Source organism: Marmota marmota, unplaced genomic scaffold (assembly GCF_001458135.2).
Source record: "Marmota marmota marmota unplaced genomic scaffold, marMar, whole genome shotgun sequence".
In the NCBI taxonomy this organism is placed as follows: domain Eukaryota; kingdom Metazoa; phylum Chordata; class Mammalia; order Rodentia; family Sciuridae; genus Marmota; species Marmota marmota.
In genome coordinates this window covers 9,693,989-9,717,130 of record NW_026000249.1, presented here as the reverse complement: position 1 = coordinate 9,717,130, position 23,142 = coordinate 9,693,989, and the positions used below count along the sequence as shown (strand labels likewise).

Here is a 23,142-nt window from a genome sequence, read left to right as displayed (position 1 = left end):
CGGGATTCCGGTTTGGGTTGTTGGGTTGGTGTGTTTGCCCGTCTGTCTTTTCCTCACCCTCACCCAGGGGGCTGCCAGTGTGGTGGCGCGTGGGGTTTGGAGTGGGTGCTGGGGCTTTGCAAGAAGCTGATTTTAATCAACTTTGCGTGGGGGAAGCAGGAGGCGGAACGGGGGCCGGCGGAGAGTTGAGAAGTTTGGCCCTGGAGGGTTGAGGGTTCCAAGGACCTTGGCGACTTTGCGGGGTGAGGGAGTTCACGGGGGAGCTGGACTCCAGTCCAGCCCAGGGGAAGAGAGTCGCTGCCTGGAGAAGGGCGCGCCTAGGCAGGGGTGGCGATTCATGGGGGTTTCAGGTAATGGGTGCAGGACTGCTGAGTATTTTGCCTCCCCATCTGTAGCAGCGATTCCTGCTGCTGCAAAGGAGAAAGTGGAAGCTTGAAGTCCTCCACCCCCAACCCCCAGGTTTCTGAGGTCACTGAGCTCGAGAACCCCATCCCTGCGAGTTTAAACTTGAGCTTCCTGTCCGTGGAGGTGAGCGGGTAATATTCAAGATCAGCGCCCGCCGTAAAGGGCTTCATAGTTTCATGGTCCGGAATCTGGTGACTGTCCCTGAGACACCCCCCCGAGTGCCAGAAAACCCAAACTATATCCCCACCGGGCAAAACAGAATTTCCCCGGACACATCACAGCCCTGAGCTTTTTGCAGCCTCTCTCATCCCAGAACCAACTCGGGGTCTGCGAAAATAATCCAGACAAGACTCATTCCAGGGTATCAGCGCTCCGCTCCGAAGTGGAAAATCAATTCCTGATGGTGGCGCGTCTGTGATTCTTCCTTCTTGACTTTTTGCTGTCTTCTTTCCTCGCAGCGGACTTTGGGGGATTAGAGGATGATAGGCTGCGTGTGTGTAATAGTTACTGAGTGAGTGACCCCATTTCTGGAAAGCATGACTGAAACGCGGGGGTGGAATGGGGCAGGCTGCGATGAGTGGTGTACTTGGCGGCAGCCGCTGCCCTGCCGGCCTCCGCAGTGTGAGAGGTGGATAGGGTTACTGGTTACGTCAGTAAAACCGAGGCTCAGTTTGATCTGAGATGCGGGACACTTGCTTTCTCCGGTCTGATAGAGGGGGAGGGAGATCAGTTCAAATCGCTTTTCAACGTTTTCCCCGGCTACCTCCACTACTGTAAAAAATGTTTACTTGTTCATCTTAATGCAGAGTTGCAATAGTGCTTACGATTTGTGCTTAATATTTTGCGACTTGGATCATGCTTTTAAAATCTAAATGTTACGCTTGGATAGGAAAGACATTGATATGTTGCCTTAAAAAGAAAAGTAAGAAAAAGGAATTCATGTTTTTAAGATTGCCAGAATTACGAGAATTTCATTTAAAATCGCTATCCAGTTTAATACTATAATTCTTTTGTAAGAAAATCAAATTTAGAATGTTTATCCTTCAAATGGCCAGTGTGAAAAACTGTGTGCCAAGGTCCAGTTTTCATTTTTTTTTAGAATTTTTTTACATTAAAAACAAAAGGTTAATAAAATGTTCTCAAAGTGCTGAACTTGTGAAAGAAATTGAATTAACTTTGAGCCTGAATTTTTAGATGTAGACATTAACAACTGCAACACATGTTTATGTTTGGCATGTATTGATATGTAGGGGGAAATCATTTAAAATTCTGCCTTATCCTTTTTCAATATAGCATGCATTTAGGTAAGGAAGGTGTAAAACTAATATTCTTTAGCATCTACTATATACCCGGTAATGTGTTGTTTCATTTTATCCTTGCTATGACCCAGCAGGGGGATTATGGTTCTCATTGTTACAGATTAGGAAACCGAATCTCAGAAGTTAAGGGCACAAAGATTATACATAGTAAATGGCAGAGCCATAATTCAAAGCCAGGTGGATACATTTCATATGCTTTGTTTTATGTTAGGGTAGCTGCTTCAAATCCTTTGTGGAAAAATTCAGGATATAAATATGCCAGTAATTAGAGGTCATGTATTTTTCAGAAACAGATTATTGTAAGAGATCTCATTTGGTAAAGCCTTGTTATTTCAGTTACTGTCATGTTTTCCAAAACCTGGCAAATAGGATTCCACAATTTGCAGTTTGCAAAGATCTGTTTTTAATTGCTATTCTGGCATAAGGTATGTCAAACAGAGTGCATTACCTAGAATTATTAAAACTAAACTGGAACATATTGCCTTTAGATATTTTGTTTCCTTTGGTTGTTCAGCTGTTTCAAGTCAGTTCTGATACAATTTGGAAATATTGAAGCCAGTGAGGAAAGAGATAAGAGTTTTCACTCTGAGGTCTAATGTTATTTTATGCTATCTCCTCTGTAGTATGTTCACATAAGAGAAAAAATTTTATCAGAGTAACATTGAGAGTTTTAAAAATAGTTACTTGAGCAGGTACATCAAAATTTTTCTCTCCAGGCTAAAAGATTTCAGGGTTGGTTTATATAAAATTTTATATTATGGTCTTATCTGTAGTATTCTGTGAACTCTTGAAAGCAGAGACACTTTTCTATCTCCACATCCTCAGCATTTAACATAATACGTGACATGGACATATTGTGGAATTAGTAAATGTCTGCCAAGGTAATCATGAAGGTCAGATTTTTACTTTATTTTCTTATTTTACTCTTACATTGAAATATGAACAATTTAAAATACCTGAGTGCCTCACTAAAAATAAAAACATAGGCAGTTTCTTTATTCCTTTACACCAGCCTTCCTGCTTTAAGACCTCACACGAGAGTCTCATGGTGTTCAAAACAAAAAAACCCTTGTGGTTGAACTCAAACATGGGTCAGAACATGATAGGCTAGAACTAGGCCGAATGTTTAAAGAAGCAAATTTAGGATAATAAAGGAAGTACTGTGTAAGCAAAGTAAGGGTTGATGCAAGATAGAAATCAAAATCACTTCCTAAATGGTCTAGGTGAATTCAGAGTGCTTTAATGAGTTATTTAAAGATGCTAGTACATTTTGGGGTGTTTGACTGTTTAGGAAATAAATATCAAGGAGTGCTGGCTCTTCTTTTCTACAAAACCCTTGTCACTGCTGTTAGGCTTACAAACTAGTAAGTGTTGTCCCAAACTTCGATATTTTTTTCCTCAGCTGCAGTGGCATAGGTATAAATGATAGTAAATCTAAACAACTTTCAAAATAGCTAAATTAAGGAGATTATTTTTGTTCTACAGAAGTTTCTTGTATAAAAATAGTCACAATACAATGTGTTGTATACAATGTGTTGCATAAAAATAACCACTTTAACGTCTTTAAATAAGCACCTAAAAAGCATTGAAGAATTTTAACTATAAAAATATTTGATCATGGGCTGGGGCTGTAGCTCACTGGTAGAGCGCTTATCTTGCAGATGGGGGCCCTAGGTTTGATCCTCAGTACCACATAAAAATAAATAAACAAAGATATTGTGTCCATCTACAACTAAAAAAATTTAAAAAATATTTGCTCACAAAAAATAAGATCCTTGTATTGGAGATCATCTTTAGTGAATGTGCAGTCATTCTAAACCTCAAGAGATGATATAGTATTCTGTATTATAATATACAGCATACTATAGAGATCCTATAGTATTTCTATATGGAAATTATATAGGTTTCTTATATTTCATATGTAGGGACAATGTCCTATTAAAGTATGACCATTGATTTTGGGGGGAAAAATGTTTTATTAAGCTTCTTTTCTTTTCCCTATTTCATTGTTACTACCTTTTAGATTTTTTCTTTTCCCCAAGTGAAGATCTGAGGAGAGAACAGGTATTGTTACATGCCAACTGTCAAGTAACTGTGATATATTGCTGAACACTTCATTGTTTACAGTGATTATAATATAGGATGCCATTTTTTTTTAATCTAGGAAAGTTTGCTCATTTTGGCAGCTTGATTTGTATGAATGGGGTAGACCCAAAATGTGAAACTTCTTGGGTGCATTTAAATTTTAAGATAAAGAATTAATTTTTTTTATCTAGCTAAAGAAGCAAGTATAGACAGATTTTGCCTTTTCTGTAGTATATTTCTGGAAATCACAATAAGTATATCCTATTTTTATATAAGAAGAGTGGCATAATTGAGGTATGCACTCCTGACCAAGGACTTAACATTTGGTAAATTATAAAATGATCAAAAATATAGCAGATCCTTTATCTAGATGTCTGAATTACAGAATAATTACTCTGAGGGGTTTTTTAAGATGATCATCCACTAAAAATTTCATACCATTGTGACAATTAACAAGATTTGCTCTACATTTCCATGCTCTGGGACATGTATCTGCCAGGGCGTAAATGATGGGTGAGGTCAGAGTGGCACAATTCACCCAGTGCAGACTGAATGTTTTAGATCTAATAGTTCATATTATAATGAAGGACAATGACATGTTGTTGGTCTCCCTAGTCTAGTAATGCATAAGTGTAATAGTGCTCAGTATTTTGGTGGATAATGCCTAGCATTAGATGTTATTTCCTTCCCACTCACCATTCAGTGTGTTCTTTTAAAGTTAATACAGGAACCTGTATCACTAATCTGGAACAAATATCAAATCTCAGATGTTCTGATTTATCAACTTAACCAAAAGATATAAAAGCAAAGAAAAAAACAAAACATAATTTGTTAAGTAAACTGTCAGGATTTAACAGAACAAACATAAATATATATGTTATAAAACAAGTTCAAGAGAGAGAAAATATATTTATATAGGACATAATGATAATTTACTACATTTGGCCTATTTTAAGATAATACATTAGTTACTTGTAATTAAGTATTTCAACTTTGCTTATCCCCTTAAAATTTAGAAGGAGTTTAGTGGGATAATTTGGATTAATGTCAAAATTTTAAAGAATATAAACTTCCGAGCATAAAAACTTGTGTTTGAGTCCTGGCTCTTGATACGTAATAACTTTTGTAATCTTACACAAGTTAATTAATACCTCTGTACTTCGATCTGTAAAATAGGGATGAAATAATATGTACCTCACAGTTGTGAAAAACAAATGAAATGGTATATATAAAACACTTGTTCAATACATGGTTTAAGTGTTTAATAAATAATACATAGTTCTTTAAGAGGGATGATTCATTCTATCTGAGAAAGTTCTTTGTTTTCCTCAGATTTTTTTTCAGAATCAAGCAGAACAATAAAAATGATTTTATTGGTTGATCTGTGTAAACAGTCATCATAAAAAGACACAAAAAATAAAAAGACATCATTTACACCCTGGCAGACACATGTCCCAGAGCATGGAACATCATAATACTTGAATACAGCTGTAAGGATTAAGTCTTGTCCTTCTTGGTCTTTCCTCAATATTGTCTTTTTTTTTTTTTTTTTAATACTGGGGATTGATCTCAGGGGCACTCAACCACTGAGCCACATCCCCAACCCTATTTTGTATTTTATTTAGAGACACGATTTCACTGAGGTGCTTAGTGCCTCCCCATTGATGAAACTGGCTTTGAACTTGCGATCCTCCTATCTCAGCCTCCTGAGCTGTTGGCATGCGCCATCGCACCCAGCCTCAATATTGTCTTTAAAGGGAAAAAAGAGATCAAGAACATGGTGAAGAATATGTAAGGAAGAAGGAAGAAAGTATGGTCTAGGTTTTAACATTGCTCAAAATCGAAGGTGTCTCACAGTCTGTGACATGTCATGATTTAATGTTTTTTTTTCTTCACACTACATAAAATAATATTGTTTATGAAGAAACATGGAATATCCTGTGTCAACCTCTTGAAGATGAGTCCCAGAATAAATGGTTAAAGTCAATATATAGCATCAATACATAGAATTTTAATTTTCTTTCTAAAACATACCAAAACTAAGTATGCATACCTTTTTTAAGTTTTAGGGTCAGTCAATTCTGTTAATTTCATTTTAGGAAAATAATATAGCACATCTCTTTCCCCATTACTACAAATAAATTTAGTTATTTAGATATGCTATAAATACTGGGTTTCCCTGTCTAGAAATGTAATCCTTTGGATTTTGTCTGTTATATGGTGTTGGTACTTAAGAAACAGTAAAATACTACACAGTAATTTTTAAACAGAAGTATCTAGAGATGTGATGTTAAAAGATATATCTGTGGGGCTGGGGTTGTGGCTCAGCGGTAGGGCGCTTGCCTTGCACGTGCGAGACCCTGGGTTCGATCCCCAGCACCACATACTAAAATAAACAAGTGAAATAAAAGTGTTGTGTCCAACTACAACTAAAAAATAAATATCTTTTTTAAAAAAGATATAGCTATGCCCCAACAACCATCCCCCTTCCAAAAAGCCAAGAGAGTGTGAAATAATCAAATAAGTTTGGGAAATATGGAGTTAAACAAGATTTAACCAGTATATTAACTGTATAACTTAGAACTTCTAAGATAATGTTCACAATGAATCTGCAAAACAAATATATAGCCCACAGCATTTGAGATTTGATGTTGGCACCCCTTTTCATAAACTACCTATTGAAGTCTAAAGGGACACAAGTTGGGCTGTGGCTGTAGCTTGGTGGCAGAGCACTTGCCTAGCATGTGTGAGGCATTGGGTTTGATTCTCAGCACCACATAAAAATAAACAAATAAAATAAAGGCATGCTGTCCATCTACAACTTCCTAAAAATAAAAATTAAAGGACACAAGTGCTTTGCAGAATATGACTTTGAAAAGTCTGATAACTACAGTAAACTCATCTGGTATTGCCTAGAAATGGGCTGTTAGGTTTAATTGACTATATCAAAGCTTTTTCTTTAACCATCAAGACTTTTCATTTCATTTTGAATTAAAATCTTCCTAAATCATATGATAGTTTTCTTGCTTAATAGTGAACTAAAAATTTAAACATATAAAAATGGGAGTTCATAATCCTCATGAATGAAATGTATGAAATACGATATGTCAAGAGCTTTGTAATGTTTTGAACAACTAATAATAAAAAAAATTAAACAAAAAGAAGTTAAAAACAATTTTAACTTTTATTCAATTTTCTGACAGCTATTGATCATAATCTATTTTAATATCAAGCTGGTTGTCCCTCCTATATGATCTCTACATTGACTGGCTCAGTACTCAGTTTGATAATATTCAATTTGAAAAAAAATAATCTTTAATCATATGCCACTTTATTTTACTGTCCTTTTGCTTACTCTCCCCCCATTCTCCTTTTTAAATTAATTAATTCTAACTTGCAGTTACTAGAGAATATATAGCGAGGGTTAAAAGTATTTGATGCAGCCATTTTTAACATGGGAATGTTTTTACTTCATCTTTTTTAAGAAGTTACAGTTTACCAAACAATGTAAAATAGCATCCTCACCCTTTTGCTAGTGTCTGCCCATCATGAACACACACCTCTGGGATCAAGATTATTATTTGGTCATACCTAATAATAAATGGTTATTTTATGTTCTTGACAAACCATGACAGAATGTTCAATTGCTGCCATTACCTGCTCTGCATATTTACCTTTCTTGAAGATGTCAACCAGAAAGCAGACTGCAAATGAAGTAAAGAACAGGCAGCTATAAGATGGAAAGCTAGCCTGCTGCCCCATTTGGAGACAACACATTGTGAGTCTTTTCGTTGTTGCTCTCATGAAATAGTGCCAGTTTCCTAAATATTAGGTATCCTACACTTATGTGAGGGATAAATCCAAAAGCACTTTTAGATTCTTGTCATTCTTCTCTCCTGTAGTATAAATATAATTAATGCCATAGTAAGTTAAATGAAATTTCCCCATCTTAATTAGAACATCTCTGGGGATGTAGCTCAGTGGTAGAGCACTTGCCTAGCATGTGTAAGGCCCTGTGTTTGATTCCCAGTACTGCCCAAAAAAGTCTTAGGAATATATCCATGGAATAAATTGATTTTTATAATCTTATATATGTTTATGATCTCATCTTTGAATCAGACCTGTGAGTTTAGCTCTGAACTTTTGGTTCACAAAGCTTGTAGGAAACTTGGTTCAGTCATTTGATATGTTAGAAACAGATGTCAAATGATAGACTGAAGCAAAAGATCGTTTTGACATTAATAAATTGAATTGCATCTCAAGGGCAGTGGTTTAGGAGAAGTCTCTTCTAGAAATCTTATAAAACCTATTGTAAAATCCTCAGCTTCTGAAATGTTATTTCCCATTTAGGAGCAGAAGTTTCTACCTGAAAACAATACAAAATAATAAAAGATTTACTTTACAAAATTTCTAGATCAGCATTGTTCAGTACATACAGTAGCCACTTGAAATATGGCCAATGTGACTGAGGAAATAAATTTTTCTCCCTTTCTTCTTCCTCTTTCTTTTTTTCATTCACTCATTTATTCATTCATGGTGCTAAGGATCCAACACAGGGCCTTATGCATGCTAAGCAAGTACTTTACCACTGAGCTATATCCCCAGCCCTGAATTTTTAATTTTAATTAATTTAAATGTAACAGTAACCAGTGACTATTGACTACCATATTGATCAGTGCAGTCCTAAATTATAGATTGTACAAATTATACCCTTTTTCCCTACACCAGTGTTTTTTTTCAATTCTACATTCTGTTGTCTGTTTTTTGAAGTCAATAGGTTAAACTTTTTTCTAAAGAAAAGTATATTTTATATGCTTTTCCAAATTGTGTTAGTTAGGTGGTCTTATCCCTGTTCTACCCTGAAAACTTTGATAACCCCTCTTAGGTTATATAACTTACAAATCACCATTCTGCTTGTTCTACAACTTTACTAGTTTTTATAGTGACGTTTCTCACTTGAGTGATAAAATGAAAACATTGGGGAAATTTAACTATCAAAATAATATTGCAGGCAGGATGGGATGGCATATACCTATAATCCCAGCTACTCAGGAGGGTGAGATCGGAGGATTTCAAGTTTGAGGTTAGCATGGATAACAGTGAGATCCTGTCTCAAAAATTGAAAAGGGCTGGGGATGTAGCTCAGTGGTACAGCATACCTAGGTTCAATCCCCAGTACCACAAAAATAAATTACAAACTTCCTCTTGTGGGCTGAACTTGTGGACAGAGATATAGAACAAAAATAACATCTCAGGGTGAAAATACAGAATTATCTTCTATGCTGTTGGATTAAAAAAAATACTTCTTGGTATATTTCTTTAAATATTGCATTCTGTTCACTCCACTGTGCTAATTAAAACTGGAAAAGTGGACTTTTGCATCTTGGAACATGAAACTGTTTTAGGTTTTTTTAGCATAGAAATTTAGAGCTGAGAACAATTTAAATCTACCCTATTTATATAAGAAAATTGAGATTTGTTCAGGAAGGCCTGCCCTGGGTAATGTGTTGACAAAGTCAGCTAGGGTATGATGCAGTACATTTCATTTTGTTACAATTTATTTTGCTGTCTACAACATATCTATAACTTTTAAATTCATCATTTATATAAATTCTGAAAGAGGCATAATGCATCAAAGTTCAATTTTTTTCTCTACTATCATGCTAATTTTGAATCCTTATTTTCTGTGTCAGAGTACTAAAAAAAAAAACTAATATACGTTCTTGCCTTGGCTTAAATACAGTCAATCCTCGGTTTACAAAATCAAATCAGTCCTACCTACAGACAAATAATGGGGCATGGATCAAGATCATGGCTCTTTCTTTCCCAAGTGAAGATGGGAAGAAACATTTACTGAATGCCCCCTTTGATTAGACACTTAATTTACATCAACTTGAATGAGATGGACTAAAGAGGAAACTCTGAAGCCTATAAAGGTTAAGTAACAGGCTCAGGGTTGCACAGCTAGTAAGTGGTGGAGCAAAGATTCAAACCCAAGTCTTAACAGATTGCAAATTCCATTGATTTTTCCACTAGAGTGCGTGCTTGAGTTGAGAACATCTTAGATACCTAGATAGTCTACAGAGGAGAAAGAAGCCAGTTGGTTTGCATGAGTTGCTATTTTTGTGGGAATGTAGAGGGTAATCACCTAGAAAGATAGGTGCTTTCTCATACATATGTAGCATGAAGCCCTCCTTTTCCCAACGGTGCCAATAGTGAACATGTAGTTCTGGCATGAAGTAGGAATGCTGTTCATAAAAGAGCCAATGTTTAAGTAGTTAATAGAGTTAGAAAAGTTAATAAAATCAATATTACTCTTCAAATGCAGAATGAGTTAAATAGGGTTTTGTAAGCTGGCCTGAGAGAAAACATTTGACATTTGAGAGATGCTTTGAGATTTATGAACAGCTGTATTAGAAATGAAATGTCTTATATTTGGTTTTTTTAAATATTTATCTTTTAGTTGTAGTTGGACACAATACCTTTATTTCACTTATTTATTTTTATGTGGTGCTAAGGATCGAACCCAGGGTCTCGCACATGCAAGATGAGCAGTGAGCACTCTACCGCTGAGCCACAACCCCAGCCCAAAAATGTCTTATATTTAAAGCAAAAATGCAGTATTTGGGAAAGAGGCTTCTGAGACATTTCCTAATAGCTCTTGCAGAAGCCCCTAGGTGTATGCTTGAGTAATGTGCTCTGTTTTTATGCAGCTTGTTAAATCATTATCTGTTTATATTTGCATCCTCTTTTCAGGAAAACTTATTTGACATTACTTCAATGGGAGGAAATTTAAAAGAAAAATTATATAGTTATTAGGTTTTTTTCTTTAGACTGTTAAACTATTAGGTCTAATTTATATACCATAAAATTCTCTCTTGTATATAATTCATTGGTTTTTGATAGATGCATATAATCATGCAACCATCCCTAGTATCAAATTCTAGAACATTATCATTACCCCAAGAAGAAATCCTATACACATTATCCATCATTCCCCATTCGTCCCTTCCCTCAGCTCCTGGCAGCCACTAATCTTCTTTCTGTTTCTATAAATTTGCCTCTTCTGGACATTTCATATCAGTGGAATCCTACAATGTGTGCCCTTTGTGTCTGGTGTCTTTTACTTACCATAATATTTTCAGGGTTCATCCATGTTATAGTATTCTATCAATGCTTCATTTTTTTAATAGCTAATAATGTTCCATTTTGTGGGTATAAACATTTGTTTATCCATCAGTTGATGGAATTTGAATTGTTTCTACTTTTTGACTATTATGAAATATGCTGCTGTGAACATTTGAGTACAGGTTTTTGGGTAAATGTTTTGAATTTTCTATGTACCTAGGAATGAAATTGCTGTGGTCAGTCTATGCTTTACATATTGAGGGAAACGCCAAACCATTTTCCAATTCACCTGCACCACTTTACACTTCCACCAGTGTGTGAAAGTTCCAGTTTTTCCACATTCTCTTCAACATGTATTACTTTTTTATGCTATAGCCATCATAGTGGTATAAAATTATACTTTGTTTTGATTTGAATCCCACTAATGATTAAGGATTTAAGGATCATTTCATGTGCTTTATTGTCCATTTGTATATATAATTCTTAGGCTTATTTTGTAACTGATTTGGGGATTTTAAATGGAGTTTTGCTTGAATGCTGATGTAGAAGTTCCTTGTAGTTACGTATTTATGTGTGTATTCTCAGAAAACTTACTTTCAACACATGCTTTAAATATTTTCTTCATTTTTTAAAAATTGTTTTAGTTGTAGATGGACACAATATCTTTATTTATTTTTATGTGGTGCTGAGGATCGAACCCAGTGCCTCACACTTGCAAAGCAAGTGCTCTGCCACTGAGCTACCGCCCCAGCCCCTCTTCATTTTTTAATATGTGATTAAAAAAAACAAAGCTGTTCCTTGAACTGTGGTTTTCCAACTGGATTCACACAATCTTAGGTTCTATGAAAATGCCTTAGATACCTTATCATAACCTTATCAGCTAGAGCAGAGTTTAAAGGAATGCAGCATGGAGTTAGATTAGTTTTAGAAAGTTACAGAAAGAAAACAAAGATCGAAGCAGTCACTAGTCTCCTCAGTCTTGTTATTGCTATTCTATAGTTTCTTATTTAAGGCAAAAGAACAGAGATCAATTAAAAATTAAAATTGGGTACCTGAACTTATACCCTTTGACATCATAACCTGAAGATGGTACAGAAACTATACCTCAAGAACAAAATACAGAATCCTCAACAAAATAGGAAGACAAATCCATAAGAAGGCATATAAACCAAGTGGGTTTTTTTTTCAAGGATTTAAGATTGTTTCAGTACCCAATAAACATTCAAGTCAGCATACTAAAAGGCTAAAGAAGAAAAATCATATTAATGCAGAAAGTGCATTTGGATAAGTATTAAACATAATAAAAATACAGCAAACTAAGAAGAGTTGGGAACTTTCTTAACTTGATAAAGAATGGCAAAAAGAAAATCCATAAGTTAACATCATAAAGGTGAAAAGCAATGTTTTTTTTAAAGATCAGGAATAAGACAAAGATGTCTACTCTCCCAACTGCTATTCAACATAATCCTGGAAATTTTTACTAGCATAATGAGCAATAAAATGAAATGAAAGATACAAATTTAAAAGGGAGAAATAAAACTTTCCCTATTTTTAGGTACATGATAGTTTCCAGTGAAAATCACAGGGAATCTACCAAAAATCCCTAGAACTAATAAATGAGTTCAACAAGTTTGTAAGACAGTATCATTTAAGAATAAGTTATATATACTAGTAACAAATGTGTAGAAACTGAAATAACAGTAACATAATGGCTCAAAAAATACTTAGGTGTAAATCTAACAAGGCATGTATAGGACTTGTATGCTAAAAGTAAAAAATCCTAATGAAGGAGTGTCTAAATGAATGGAGATAAATATCATGCTTATAGATTTGAAGTAAAGATGTCAGTTCTCCCAAGTTCATCTATAGTTTTAACCCAAGCTTATTCTGACATTGAAATGGAAAATTAAAGGAACTAAAATAAGGGACTGGAGGTGTGGCTCAGTGGTAGAGTGTTCACCTAGCATGTGCAAGGCATTGGGTTCAATCCTCAGCACTACATAAAAATAAATAAATAAAATAAAGGTATTGTGTCCAACTATAACTAAAAAAATACTAAGTAAACTAAAATAAAATATAATGTGGGAGGAGCCACTTCACACAATTTTAAGATTTACTATATAGGGCCGAGGTTATAGCTCAGTGGCAGAGCACTTGCCCAGGACATGTGAGGCACTGGGTTCAATCCTCAGCACCACATAAAAATGAATAAATAAAATATTGTGTCCATCTAAAACTAAAAATAAAATTTAAGATTTACTATATAGCCTCAGTAATCAAAATACTGTGATATTGACAAAGGGATAAAAACACATAGATCCAAGGAACAAAATAGAGAACTAAAAATAGACTCACACAAGTATGGGCAACTGATTTTTGTCGAAGTTGTAAAAGAATTTGATAGACAAGGTTAGGTAGCATTTTCACCAGTGGTATTTGTAGCAACTGCATGTCCGTAGGTAAATCAGTGAGCCTCCATCCAAGCCTCACTCGTTATATGAAAATTAATTCAAAATGGATTGTGGATTTAAATGTAAAAGAAGAAATCTTTTAGAATTTAGACAGGAGAAAATCTCTGGGCCCATGGGCTAAGTGAAGAGTTTTTAGACCTGATACCAAAAGCATAGTCCATAAAAGAAAACCTAAATTGAACTTCATCAAAATCCATAACTTTTTCTCTGAAGAAGATAAAAAGGGGCCTGGGGTTATAGCTCAGTGGTAGAGTGCTTGCCTAGTATGTGTGAGGCACTGCGTTTGAGTCTCAGCACCACATACAAAATAAATAAAGGTATTGTGTCCATTTATAACCAATAATTTTTTTTTAAAAAAAGACAAGGTACAGTTTGAGTATATTTGTAAACATGTATATGAGACGAGACTTTTAAAGAACTCTCAAAACTCAACAGGAACAAAGAGAAGCAATCCAGTTAGAAAATGGATAGATGAAAAGACACTTCACCAAAGAGACTATATGGATAGCAAATAAGACTCTGAAAAGATGTTCAACATGGTTAACTGTTAGTTTGTTGTGATTTTAATTTTCACTTCCCTATCATTACATACCTATTAGAATAGCCAAATTTTAAAATGGTGATAAATATTGGTGAAGATGCAGGCAGACTGGATCTCTCATACATTGCTGTGGGTATGTAAAATGATGAAGCCCCTATGGAAAACAGTTTGGCTATTTCTTAATAAACCAAATGTATATTGACTATATGATCAGTTGCATTCCTAGGCTATTTCCAGAGAAATGAAAACTTACTTCACATAGAAGTTTGTACTCAAATGCAGACATCGTTATTTGTAATATTAAAAAATTAGAAACTGAAGATAATTCAATAGTAAGTGATTAAACAAGCTGTGGCACATCCATACCACGGAATAATACTTAGCAACTGAAAAGGAATAGGAGTGTTAATACACAATTTAGATGAATCTCAGTGGAATTATGCTGAGTGAAAAGAAGTTGCATGCTGTATGATATAATTTATATAACATTCTTGATATGATAGAATTATAGAAGTGAAGAATAGATGAATAGTTGTCAGGGATTAGGAAGAAGAAAGGAGCAAAAAGAGGCAACATGGGTATCCTGGGTGATATACTGTTAAGTATCTTTACTATTGTGGTGGATACAATGACCTCCAAATATGATAAAATGGCATAGGACACACATATAAGTACCTGTAAAACCAGTGAAATCTGAATATAAGATCTGTGCACTGTACCAGTGTCAGTTTCTTGGTTTTGACAGGAAATTATGTAAAATGTTACCATGGAGTAAAAATGGATTAAGGGTATATGGAGTCTATTTGTTTTGCAATTTCCTGTGACCCTATGATCATTTATCTAATTCTTTGTTTCTTATTGTTTATTTGGAAATGTATTTTTACTGAAAACCTTATTTCCAATCATTGTACTAATGAGAATAAAAGGCTATATCCTTCATATTAAAACAACTCAAACTAATAACTAGCTAGCATCATGCTTGATGGGCACATATTATAGTTTTATTAAAATTATGCCTGCATAATTTGGTCAGTTTTATTCCACAATTCTTCCCCTTTCCCATCCCTCCTGCTCAATTCCCTTTCCCAGCTTCATTGTTCTCCCTTCTATTTTCATGAGATCCCTGCCCCCCCGCACCAGCCATTTCAAATTCCTTATTTCTCTAGCATTTATAGATGAGAGAAAACATTCAACCTTTGACTTTGAGTCTGGATTATTTTATGTAGCATGATGTTCTCTAGTTTCATCCATTTACTAGCATATGCCATAATTTCATTCTTCTTTACGGCTGAGTAAAACCCCATTGTGTATATATGCTACATGAAATTGACCAAATTGTTACATGTATGTATGAATATATCAGTGAATTCCACTTTTGTGTATAACTCTAATGCACTGATTTAAAAAAAAAATAATAGAAGACCAGTATAGTAGAGGAAGGGAATCAGAGAGGAGGGGAGGAAAGGGGATAGTACTGGGGATTGAAATGGAGCAAATTATGTTATATCCATTTATGAATATGTCAAAATAAACCCCATAATTATGTAAAACTATAATGAAATAATAAAAACAAAAAAAATTTTAAAAAGTATGCATGCTATTTTCACTTCTATTTTTATATTCTCAAAGACCTTGCTAATGCAATTAGGCAAGAAAATAAGAGAATTCAAAAGGAATATAAAAGAGAAGTATTCATAGATGATATAATCATCTACTTAGATAATCTGAGGAAATTTATAAAGGTTTGTTAAAACTAATGATAATGTGATATTACACAAAATGAATTCAGAAATCAATAAGTAGCTTTCCTGTTTACCAGTTATAGCTGGTTAGAAATTATATTGGTGAAAACTGTCTCATTCAAAATAACAATAAAAATATTTAATGTCTGGAAATAACCATAGCGAGGAGAGAATAGGACCTAAATGAAGAAAATTATTAAATTACATTAAAGAATAATTTGAAAAAATTGGGAGACAGCTATGGTTCTTTAATGTAATTTAGTTTCATAGGAGTTGAGGGTATTTTTTTAAAGAATTGAGCATAACTTTTCCTTGTATCTTGAATGAATGTTCTGATTTTTTTAAGAGTTTTTTAGATTTCTTTAAGTAGCTCTCAGTTATTTTAGAATTTATGTTAACAGTTAAAATTAACAATTTTTATTAAAATGCTCTTAGTGTTTATTCTTAATAACTATACAACTATAATTTGTGGTTATCTTTTCAGAAAGAAGTCTTATTAGCTTTATAAGCCAAGATTGTATTTATACCTAGAGTGATTTTATATAGTTAATTGGATTATTTCTTAGTAAATTCACCTCAGAATTTAAAACTCTTTATATTGAAATATAGATCATACCACACAAATACTGTTAAGTAGAGTCTGATTTATTGTGTATTTGAGCAAGTCCCACTGTCTCATTTCACTTACTTGTAATCTATTAAATGCTGTCTTTTTGTATATAAGGATGTTTGTAAAGCTTTGTATAAGTTGAATTATTTTAAGTGATTATTAACAGTTAACAGTTGTATCATCAACAGTGTATATTGGATTCAATGTAGTAGACATTTAAGCATCACTTGTTTTATAGATGAAAAAAGAGGTCATGGTGGTTTTGCCATAGTCATAGCAAAATAAGAACATGGACTTTGAAGCCAGCATGATGGTTCATCTGATTTGGATGGAAAGGCTTCATTGATCCTCTGGAAATTGGCCTAAAGAAATCGTTAGGTTTGTTCCTAAGAAATGTAAGTGGGCCAGTTAGAGCAAGGGGTTCCTCAAAATACCCTCAAATATAAGGATTTGTCATTTCCCCTGGCAAGATGAGCAGAAAGAAAGAAAAGCTGATACATTCTGAACACCCAGTATGGCTAAACATACTGAATTGACCACAGCCTTTGGCAAAACAAGTATCTGATTCTTACAGATAAGAAAACTGAATCACATCAAATCACTTGCCCAAAGTCACACCTATGAAAGGACAAAAAGACCAGGTTTGGAAACTTGTTTGTCAGCTTCCAAAGCCCATAATCATTTCACTACACTGATTTCCCAGATTTGTCAAATCGTAAGAGTCATCTAAGGTACCTGTTTGAAAAATAAGCTACTAAGCCATGGGGCTTCTGGAAATTCTGATTCAGTTTCCATCTGGGGAAAGGCCACAGTGCTGGGGACCTTGAATGCAGGCTAAGCAAGACCTCTACCACTGAACTATGTCCCCCATCCCTGTGCAATTTAATAGGAATCTGAAGTAATTCTGATCATCAGGCGGGTTTGGGAAATACTATCATTTTGTACTAAAGAGGTAGTGTCTGAAGGTATTAGAGAGGCAAGAGTTTTTTTTAAAGTTGATGCTTTACTAAAATAAAGTTGGATGGTGGAAATGGAATTACAAAATTGTTAGATTCCTTAATCTGCACAGAAAAAGAGTATTTTATATTTAGCATTTTTCTTTTAGGTGACAACATTAAGTGACATTATCTTTGTTTACACTAGGGAATGAACATACCACTGATGGGAATATAAAAAACTATTTTGAATGCAAACAAAAGGGAAGCAGAAATATAAAAATTCCTTAAATATAAAATCAGTGATTTCTTTAGGTGTAAAACCCCACAAAATCTTAAATAATCTAAAATTTTAATCCTTTAAGTTAAAGGAGCATAATATTTTCAAGCTGGAAGAGTTCTCAGCCACATATTTTATGGATGAAGAAACCACATCTCAGAGCCTTGCCCACACTTGGTGGCCAACTTTTGAAATCCATGTAGGTCAAGGTTTCATACAACTCTTATGGACTGTAGATAAGTACCATCAAAAAGTGACTTTTCCAAGGTCATACTGGTTTCTAGAAGTAAATCTAGTATTTACCTTATATTCCTTATTTTAATTGATCTAATTTTGTTTTCTTCATTACCCTACTGAGAATGGATATATTTAATGGAATCATTTTTACTATGTATTATTAATATTATTATTAATATTTCTGATTGAACCATAACCTTCTTAGACTAGTGTATTTAAATAATGGACACTTTAAAATATGCTTGTTAAAGAACTCCAGTTTTCTCTACTTTTTTTTACAAAATTTCTCTGTATGAATAGAGATAAATGAGCATAGTTAGATGTTTGTACATGAATTGAAGCAGTAATACATTTCTAAGTACAGATAATAGTAGCTTTTCTATTCAGACTTAGGTTCAATTATATTCAAACCTAAAAGTTCTGTGATCTTGGACAAATTAATAACCTTTTTCTTTACATAACAGTATACCTAATTGTTTATTAATGATTAATTGGAATTAAATGAAAGAATATGCATAATACAGCTAGCTCTGTAGTTTGGACAAAATAGGAAGTGAATAAATGATAGCTGTTATTATTTACTTCTTGACACAGTAGTTATATAGAAGAATATTAATTTCTGAGTGAGTGCTTTAGTTTGTTTCTTTAACCAAATTTTTTATAACAATCAGAAAATGTCATGCTTTTAAGTATTTTAGATTTACTTGAAGACCTAGAACATGGTCAGTTTTTATAACTTTTCGTAAATACTTGAAAAGAGCCCATAGTCTTTTTATATAATAAAATTCATCATCTGCCTATCCTAGACAGGGCACAGTGGCTCAAGAGGCTGAGGCAGAAAGATCACCAGCCTCTACAATTTAATGAGACCCTGTCTCAAAAAATTAAAAGGGCTGGAGATGTATCTTAGTGGCGAAGCACCATTAAGCTCAGTCCCCAGTACAAGAAAAAAAATATTGTTCTACCTATCCTAATACAAATTATTTCAAATGCTTTGTCCTTATTTTGTTTACTTTGCTAGTTGGTATTAGTGTGCTAAAATTTTCCCATCCACTATGTTTCCATTGATTTCATGTTATAGTCCCAAAGCATCTACTTTTGTGTTTTGTGGTTTGTCAAGTCTGTGGCTAAATGTTCTGTGCTATTATGCACTTGCTCTTTTTTAATGACTTTGTGTTTAAAAAAATAACACATGCTAATTGTACAAAATCTGAAAAAGTAGAGAAATATACACAGAAGGAAATAAGCGTCTGTATTCTTACTATGAAAAGTCATTATTAAAAGATTTTTATGTGATTAGGAGTTTTAGATTTTGTGGTGGAATGTGTTCTTCGCTTTGCACAGGATATTAGACTTTTTGTGTATGCAACAAATATTTATTGTGTACCTATTGCATGGCAGACATTTTGCTAGGGGCTGGGAATACAGTACTTTAAAATATTGATATACTCATCTTGGCTTAATTTCCTCATTTTTAAATTGGTGATTAAAAGTTTTTAGAAGCATCAAAGATAATTAATAGTGTTTAGCATTTACCTGGTGGGTAAGAGCTCAGTAAATTATACCAATTACGATTACTATGTATATTCAATACTGATTATATCTTTAGTCCAAATAAAATGACCATTTTAATCAGCATAAGGTTTTTGCCTTACATTTTGTTTTTGGTGTTAATGTTACAAACACTTGCTTTCTTTTTCTTTACGTGTCTCTATACTTACCTGTTTTGGAGGGAGTACTTTAATTAAAAATAAAATCCAAGATTTTTTTGTGTGTGTATGTGGTGCTGGGGATTGAACCCAGGGCCTTGTGCATGCAAGGAAAATCCAAGATTTTTTGTGAAACATTTTTCAATGCAGAGTAATACGTAGTGTAATGAATTACCCTATATCCATAACCCAGCCTCAAGGATTATCAACTCCTACCCTGTCATTTCATTTCTACTTAGCCTTTCCAACCCACCCTACAACCTTCTCCTCTCCTACTCCAGAGGATTATTTTGAAGTTAATCCTAGAAACACCAATTCAGATGTAAATATTTGCATTTATACTTCTTAAAAATAATGACTTAAAAATATATACCTACCTTACTCTTATTACTCATAAAAATATCAATAATTCTGTAATAGCATCAAATACCTAGTAAGTCACTCTTTTCCACATTTTTAATGGCACATTAAAGTTGTACATAATGGCTGAATTTATTGTTATATATTCTTATATGAATACAATTTAACAATATAATTTGACCAATAACATTCCCCAGCATCCTCTCACCACCTAGTCCCACTCCTCTACTGATCTCATGATTTTCACGATTTCATGATTTTCATAAGACCTTCCCCCCACCTTTCTTTTCCTTCTTCACTTCTAACTTCCACATAGAGAAAACACATGACCTTTCAACTTCTAAGTTTGAAGTGTTTTGCTTATCATAATGTCAAGTTCCATCCATTTTCCTCCAAATGCCATAATTTTATTTTTATTTAAGGCTGAATAAAATGCCATTGAGTGACTCTTTACATTTCTTATATTATTACTTTTGGAATGAGTTCTGTCATTTTGTTTCTTGTGTTTTTTTTTTTCTTCTGCCATATGGATTGTTTTGTTTGAGGAGGTCGTGAAATATAGAAAAATAAATTATATAGCTAGAAAGATCTGGGTGTGAATTCTGCTTTTGCCAATCACTAACTTTGCTGATCCTTGCTTTCCTCAACTGTAAAGTTAGGGGTAATTATACTCACCTCATGTTCTTAGGGTTGAATGCGATGTCTGCATAAAGGACTGTTAATGGTATTTGCCATTTATTATCTTCTTTAGTGATTTGGACTGTAATGATGTCTATTTTTTATTATTGTGTGTTTTTTCAAAATATTCTAAAATTTATTAGATAATTACTAAAAATAGTTGTTAAATATCCTTGTAGGAAAGATGGAGTATTTAGAGTCTTTGCTTCTCCTATTACCTCTTTTAAGTCCACATTAATTTAGCCTGAGGTGCTTTTCTCTTTTATATTGTTTATATACTTATCAATTTTTATTCATTATTTACCCTTTCTTTTAGTAGAACTAAGTATTTATTCAGTTATTTTTAAGTTGGTGTCAGTATACTTCAATAGTTCTTTCCCACCTCAAATATTCTTGAACTATTTTTTGATTCTCTTTTGATGGTCTAAGATGTACCTTCGAACAATTTGTTTTAAAAAGATACTATCAGGATGATGAAATTTTATGACTTTGCAAATCTAAGAATAATTTCCTGTGACCTTTGTACATGAAAAACTAGGGTGAGGTATAAAATTCTTAGATCTTAACTTTTCCCTTTCAACTCCCTATAGGTCATTACTTCATTGTCTTCTGGCAGTTTATTGTTGCAGAGGAGAAAGCTGAGGTCAACCTGATTCTAGTTCCTTTGAAATAACCTATTTTTTTCTGCTTGTATGCTTGTAGGATTATATCTTTATCCTTGAAATTTAAAAACATTTGCCAGGACATGTCTTGGTGTTGATGATCTCTGTTGAACCTTCTCAGTCTCCAGTCTCAGGTATTTTTTTCAGAACTGGAAAATTTTCTTGTACTTTTGATTAATTAAATTGCTCTGTTTTGTATTTTTTAGGAACATCTGTTGTTCATAGATTATTTTTCTGTCTTGTCTTCCATAGTTTTAAAATCTTTTTTTTTTTTTACTTTTTTATTTTATTTTTATTTTTTTCATTTACTCAAATTTGTCCTCTGTGGCATGGATTCTGTTTTCTGCAGTGTCAGTTCTAATACTTGCTATTCATGATACAAACTTAATTTTGGCTACTGTGTTTTCATTCCTTTTTTCTTATCTCAACATGTCTTGTGTCATAAGCAGAATTCCCCTTAGGGGTACACTTTAAAAACATGAAGTGGATTCAGGCCTGCCTAAAGCTTATTTTCTGAGGCCACACCACAGGACCAGAGAAAATAAATAAAAATAAAAGCTTCTGAAAGGGTCCTCATAAACTTAGAAATGTAGATATAACCAGAGGTCATTTCTACCCTAGTCTAGGAAATAGAAAAATCTTGGGTACTAACAGGTCTTTGGTAGCTAGAGGAATAATAAAGCAGGTATAAGGGCACCATAACTAGAAATAAAACTGATTTTTCTAATTACATTTATTGTTTTTTCTGTATAAAAATACATAATAAGTGTATATAATTTTGAAAAGACAGTACAAAGAAGAAAATCCTATGGCCCAGGTAACTACTGATAAGATTTTATGTTTTGCCAATGACATGCACCCATGCTGGGAGGGAGGATGCAAACTGGGGTCATACTAATAGTTTCATATCCTTTTTAATTTAATATATTGCAAACATATTTTTGCATCATTAATTTTTCTTTGAGGCCCTAATTTTAACCATTTAATAGTATTCCTACATATTAATAGATGTATTATGATTTATTTAACCAGTCCCCTGTTGGTCATTTAGATTGTTTTCTATTTTTCAGTATAATGAGTATGATGAATATCACTGTACATAAGTCTTTATGCACATCTCTGATATTTCCTTAGGATAAATGAGGAGCTGATTCTTAATCCTGTCACGTTGGTAAGGATTATATACATTCCTTATTAAGAATATAAAATGCTTGTTTCTTATTGTTTCAATGTGATTGCATAGACGATTCTTTGGATTCTGAACAATGTGATGTTATCTTAACCAAAGTTGGAGGGAGGTTTTTAATGCCTCATACTCGGCACCTTCATGATGAAACACCTGTTACATAAGCTTTGGGCAGGAAACCTCTGCTGATATCAGGAAGTTTGGGAAGGCAGATAATACTTGGGGAAACTTGAGGGTGGTTTTACAAAAAAAGTGTGGTCCTTGCTTGTTCCTACAACCTGGGTCTCCATATAAATACACTATGGCTCTGGACCCTTTCTTTTCTTCTTCCCTTCCTATTATTTCAGACTGTTTTTTCTTTGTCAGGTATCCTTTTCTGCCAGTGTTCATATGTACATTTCATTTATAGGTAAGAGAATGTCAGTAGTTGATATGTCTTTAAAAAAGTCAAGGTTGTATTTTATCAATCTGATCATTTATTCAGTCCTAGTATACTTGTACATGATGATCTGCTGGACTTGAAGAATTTTTTAACTTATATTCTTCAGAGATGTCACAATAGCCTGGGAATGTGCATTGTAACATGCCATTACAGCAAAATAATCTGCTTAATAGGGTTTCTTAAAATGAATTTTTTAAAATTAAGGAAATATTCTTATTTTTAACATGTCAGCATTTCCCTGAAAAACACCTAGGAAATGCTCTAGAAGTCCTGAAACCTTGGTTCAGAATTACTGATTAAACTGTTCTTTTCTAAACCTGGAGGATGATCTTAAGTGATAATTTTATACAAT

The 23,142-nt window shown here is 33.7% G+C and overlaps 1 protein-coding gene across 4 annotated transcripts in view; it reads left to right on the top strand.

Annotated features, from left to right (window-relative positions):
* The window catches only part of Rps6ka3 (ribosomal protein S6 kinase A3), a 150,972-nt gene that overhangs the window by 44,920 nt on the left and 82,910 nt on the right, over positions 1 to 23,142 (top strand). Inside the window, exons 1-2 of one of the 4 annotated variants that reach the window (XM_048796419.1) lie at positions 20,882 to 21,296; positions 22,297 to 22,333. The exons of 1 other annotated variant lie outside the window; for it this stretch is intronic. The gene's annotated coding sequence lies outside the window, so the exon portion shown is untranslated. Of the gene's footprint in view, positions 1 to 20,881; positions 21,297 to 22,232; positions 22,334 to 23,142 lie in introns of those variants that run through there. 2 more of the 4 variants (XM_048796420.1, XM_048796421.1) reach the window with 2 other exon arrangements.